Source organism: Pipistrellus hanaki (genome assembly GCF_964339955.1).
Source record: "Pipistrellus hanaki genome assembly, chromosome: X".
NCBI classification, from domain to species: domain Eukaryota; kingdom Metazoa; phylum Chordata; class Mammalia; order Chiroptera; family Vespertilionidae; genus Pipistrellus; species Pipistrellus hanaki.
Window position 1 is genome coordinate 7086656 of NC_140524.1, and position 5889 is coordinate 7092544.

The following is a 5889-nucleotide window of genomic DNA, read 5'->3' on the forward strand; positions in this document are numbered from 1 at the left end:
ATGGCAGAGTGTGAGGAGAAGGCCCGAGGGTTTTGGTGTTGGCGGAGCTGGGGGTCTGTGGCCTCCTAGGAGGAAGGGCCTCGAGGGCAGCGCCTCTGTCCTCTCAGGCATCATGGCCGCCATGGCCCTGGAAGTCCTGGCGTGACCCGGACTAGGAGGGGCTGGGCCCACCAGGGCAGGGGGCAGGTAAAGGGTTTGGGGGACAGTATTTGGGGTGTCTGGGCCATGGAGGGACCTGGAACGGCCCACAGAACACAATCCACGGTCCTCCTGGGGAGCTGGGAAGGGGGGGGGCGGGTGGCGAAGGAAGGGCCTAGACACGGCCATGCTGAGGGACCGCCCCGCTGAGGCCTGGAGCTGCGCCCCCTCCGAGGTGTGCAGCGCCCCCAGCAGAGTCCCCAGGGAGACAGGGGCACAGCCCCTGGATGGCACCTGGTCCCTGTGCCTCCTGACAGTGCCAAGCAGCACAGGCGGCATGGCGGCCCGGAGCCCTCCTGTGCGCTCCTCCTGGACTGACTGGAGGGAAATGGGCTGATCCCCGGAGCGGGCAAAGCAGTGCTCACTCAGTGTGCTTTAAGCATTATTGTCCTGAATGTCTTCGTCAAGGGGAAGCCATTGTGACAGCAAACGTGGGCTTTTGTCACCTGCTTGAGGCGATGGCAGGCAGCATGGCCATGACCTAAGTGGCTTGGCAAGCCTCTGTATTTGGTATCACCGGGAAGCCTGTGCATTTACTTTATGAGTGCGTTCAAAGTTTTTTTTAAAAATGAAAAGAAATAATCATTTTGCCATGGAAGTGATATAGTTACCCCCTTACATACATTTTCCTAATCAAATTGTTCTATTCCAGTGTAAAATATGAGTCGGAAATTAACATCAAAAGTTGATTGGAGTACCATGGTAGAAGAGGAAGAGTCAGAACAGCAAGTTGGACCAGTGGTTGTGAGTGCTTTGATATTTGAACTGTCTATTATAGAAATGTATTTTCCTGTATGTTTTGTTGAATACCTCTAGGTATAGTGTTAAAAGTTTGTGAGCTGATAAGGGAGTAACATTGGACCAGGAGGGTTTCTGAGGAAGGAAACCTTGATCCAGGAGGTTTGCTCTCTGGCATTGCCAGTGGAAATACCCCCTATGGCTCCTTTCTCATGCTCATTAACACAGACTGCCCACATCTATCCCAGGACAGTTTAAAAGAGTTCCAGCTTTAGAAGTCCTTGTGGGCAGCTCCTCTCCAAGGAACCAGGCAGAGGGGAGAGAAACAATATTAAGAATAAATATATCATGTGTAAAATGCCTTTATTCTTATTCGTGATTATACATGAATGTATATTATGTATATTGTTATGATTGTCATGTATTAACAACAAAACCTTCCATTTATGCACACACACTCCCCTAGGACCAGCAGCCCAGTGATGAAACACCTAAACAAGAGGAGCCAACCACTGAGAATCCGGATGTTAGACCTGAGGAAGAGCAAGCAGATGCAGGAGCACCTGAGGTTCAAGGTGAAGGGGAAGGGAAGAAAAGTGCCTGTGGAGGGAGGGGGTCTCTCTGTCCATCATGTATTCTTTATTTGTCCCGTTTGTAAAGTAAGTAAAAAAAAAAATGCTTCGCAGCCCCCTGGTGTGTTCAGTGGCTGAGCATTAACCTATGAACTAGGAATCATGGGTGAATTACTGGTCAGGGAAAATGCCCAGTTTGCAGGCTCCATCCTTCAGGAAGTCGCAGATCTGTGATTCTCCCTCATTATTGTTTCTATGTCTCTCCTCTCCACTTTGAAGTCAGTTAAAATACATCTATATAAAACACCAAGTGACGCTTACAATGGAATGACCCGGAAGAAGTGGTCACTATGACGAGAACCGACGACCAAGGGACAGACTCTCAACACAGGAGCTTCCCCCAGCCAGCAAGACCCAGTTGCCTATGAGGCCTACCAGCTAACTTCCTGGTCCTTACCCCAGGCTGGCAGGTCCCAGTCAACCAATCAGAGCCACGCCCTGGGCTGGGACAGGGAACTGGGGGTGGGTGGGGACAGACACAGATGGCAAAGGAAAGGAAGAGAGAACCACAGGTTGGCAGCATGGAGGCAGATTGGGAAGGAGGAGGAGGTGTGGCAGAGAACCTGATTGGCCCTGATCACAGGACAGGCCTAAGGACGCCTCCTACAGAATTATGTTTTTCAAAAATTTTTGCTCATCAGGCATCTAGTCTAATTTTAAAGGGCAATGCAAAATTTTCCTAAAAATTTTAAGATGTTATCATTTACAGCAGTGCAGGCTCTTTCACTATGAGTTTTCTCTTTATCTTTAGGATTTATGTTATGTTGTTGAAAGCACAATCCTTCCAAAACCAGAATTAACGGTATAGATTTGACTACAGAAATGTGTATTGATTTTCTATTTTAATTGCTTCTTCATAGAACATTGTGCGTCTTCTCAGTCATTGTTCATCAGCAATGTTCATCAGCAGGTACCGAGAGCTAAGTCACCCAGAGTAGAACGCCGGAAACCAAGCCTATTTGTATAAAATGGTAGCCCCATTTTGTAAGTGAGAAAACTGAGGCTGCGCACCTGACCCACTGAGATATAAGTTACACTTTACTGCAAGGTGTGTGTTCTTTCCACCACCTATGTTGGTGTGTGAAATAGTGGAAGGGATTGTATAAAATGCTAAATCCTCAAGTGTGTCTGAACTGTCAGGTAGCTCAGTACTGACCCAGGATGAGATGCAGTTCAGTGACGCAGGTTAAGACCTCAGAAAGGAGGATGATGGCCTCTCTTTCCTTTGAGTGACATGTTCATATGGTATACCTGGTAAAAGCTGAATCATTCTGAATAGTGGCATACATGTCATTATATGCATATGGTTTTTAAGTGACCTTTAAAAGTGGTTCCTGATCTTTTAATATTAGCAAAATGAGACTTACCTTCAAATTATTATGAAACGGAAATTATTTTCTTTACATATATGTCATTTTTATCAGGCACCGGTAGTGAATTATTTACATAATTCGTGCTTTGGATTATTTTAGCTATTCAGCCTTAAGAGGTTTGCACAAGAAGCCTGACAACAAAGTCCATCAATTTATTACCATCTTACTTTCTTTATTCTCACTGTAATACCAAAATGCTGCTATTTCTCACTAATAATTCTATATTACTTTCTACTGAATGACACTTACTTATGGAACATTACATATACCATGTACATCTAACTAGTTATTTAATTTGTTATTTTTATAGAATACAGAATTAATATATTTCCAGATTGCAGATACATAATAATTAGCCATTTACATGCAATAAAAATTAATATTTCAAGAGAAACTATTTTAAATATGATAATGTAGTATGCAACAAACATTAGTATTTCAAGAAAAACTGATTTAATAAAGGGTGATATGCAAATTAACTGTCACCCCATCACTCAGATGATGGTGCCCACAGCCACAAGATGGCGGTGCCAAGTCCCTCAGCCCCACCAGATTCCTTTCTCTTGTCCGGGCAGCCTCTGATAGCAGACAGAATTACTGCTCTGAGGGAACGCCTGCCTCATCTCTGCAGCAACAAGGCAGGCGTTCTGCCCTGGCCCTGCGGAGGGTGTCTGGGCAGCGAGCACAGAGCATCCATGGACTTTGTGAAAAAGGGGGGGCAGCCCACAGCTTTCGCTGCCACGCACAGGCCAGGACAGGAGATGGAGGGCCTCCTCCCTCAGAAATAGCGCAGCTCCCTCCTGGCTCCTGCAGAAGCCACATGACTGCCATGGAAGCAGTTCCGCTCCCAGCAGCACACTGCATTTCCCACTGGCTCCCGTAGAAAATGCAGGCTGCCTAGTGCATGCTATATCATGCGATGGGAACTACTTCTAAGTATAATGTTACATGCAACAAACAATATTTAAAGAGAAATGATTTTAAATATGATAGTATGACATGCAATAATAATTAGTATTTCAAGAGAAAAAGATTTGAAATATAATAATATTACCAAAACTGACTTACATAAGATAATATCACAAAAGTTGCAGGAAATATTAAGAAATCTCCAAATAATAGGATTCCTTCCATTATATTCTGAAATATTGTTTTCTCTGGCTGTATTTTTATTCATTAGTTATTGTTGCTCATTATAGTCTACAAAAGAGTGAGATCGTGGGATCTTTATCTTTCTCTGACTGTCTTATTTCGCTAAGCATAATGTTCTGGTCATCCATACTATAGCAAATGGTTAGAGTTCCTTCTTTTTTATAGCAGCATACTATTCCTTTGTATAGATGTACCACTGTTTTCTAATCCATTCTTCTGCTAATGGGTAATTAGGCAATTGCCAAATCTTAGCTATTGTAAATTGTGCTGCTGTGAACATAGGGGTGCATGTGTCCTTTTTGATTGGTGTTTCTGATTTCTTGGGATATAGTCCTAGAAGTGGGATTACTGGGTCCAATGGGAGTTCCATTTTTAACTTTTTCAAGAAACTCCATACTGTTCTCCAGCAGTCTGCATTCCTAAGAGCAGTGCAAGAGGGTACCTTTTTTTTTTTTTTTTTTTTTTCTAAATAGAATCTTTATTATACATTTATAGCAGCCCCTCGTGTTCTCATGCTTTCTTGCCAGATGCCTTGGGAGCAGCAGGTGATTTCTGGCCTGGGGCTTTCGGACCCTTTGAGCTTTTGGAGGTGCTGTCTTCTGGCCTGCGGGTCTCTGAGTGGGAACCTTCTGGGCTGCAGCCTTCTTGCCTGCAGCGGTCACCTTTTTTCCTGGAACTTTTGCAGCAGCTGCTGCAGCTGCAGAGGCACCTTTAGCAGAAGCAGGTGCTTTTTTGGGAGAAGATTTCAGGAGAGCTGCCTTTTGAAGCTTCTTAACTTCAAGCTTGATTATTCGGTTCCTCATTTTCTTTGCCTTCATTACTTTGTAACGATCAAAATCTGTCATCTTGGCTTTCTTTTCTCTGGCTTCGATCTTCTTGGCCCATCTTGTGGCTGCCCACTTTGTATTGATATCGACCTTCTCCCAGGCTTGTCAGACATACTTCTGGTGGGCACTGTGTGGGAACTTTAGGATGAAGTCAGTGAGCTGCATGCATTTGAAAGGCATAGCCTGTCTCTCCTTACTTGAGTGCAAGGTCCATCAACCAAAGCCCTGTTCTGATCGATGATATCTACGATCGCGACCAGCTTTCCCGCATGAGGCCCAAAGGAGACGTGGCAACCCGGCCAACCTCCACGAAGTGCCTGAACACCATGTTGGTGGCGCTCGGCGAGAAGGCGAGGGTTCCTTTTTCTTCGCATCCTGACCAGAACTTCTCATTTATTGCTTTGTTGATGACAGGCATTCTGATGGGTGTGAGGTGGTGCCACATTTTCTTTTTTATTTGATTAGTAAACTTTGATCATGTTTTCATATGTTTTTTTGGCTCCCTGTATGTCCTCTTAGGAAAAAGGTCTTATTTAGGTCCTTTGTCCATTTTTTATTGGATTGTTAATCTTCCTTTTTTATGAATTTCCGATAAATTTTTTAAATTAATCCCTTATCCCTTATCAGAGATAACATTGTCCAATACGTTCATCAATGCAATGGATTTTAATTGATGGTTTCTTTGCAGTGCAGAAGCTTTTTGTTTTGATTTAGTCCCATTTGTTTATTTTCTCCTTGTTTTCCACTGTACTGGGAGCTGTATCAATAAAGATACTGCTATGACATATGTCTGATATTTTGCTGCCTTTAGATTCTTCTAAGATTTTTATGTTTTCCCATCTTACACTTTATCCTTTATCCATCTTGAGTTTTATTTTTGTGCATGGTGTAAATTGCTAGCCTAGTTTCTTTTTTTTTTTTTTTTTTTTTTTTTTGCTTGTATCAGTCCAATTTTCCAAACATCATTTA

General features: G+C 43.5%; 1 pseudogene across 1 annotated transcript; it reads right to left on the bottom strand.

Annotated features, from left to right (window-relative positions):
• Window positions 1-4588: 4588 nt before the first annotated feature.
• Window positions 4589-5250, bottom strand: LOC311615739 (large ribosomal subunit protein eL14-like; annotated as a pseudogene). Its single transcript has one exon. The product of its transcript is annotated as a large ribosomal subunit protein eL14-like (transcript).
• Between the last annotated feature and the right edge of the window lie 639 nt (window positions 5251-5889).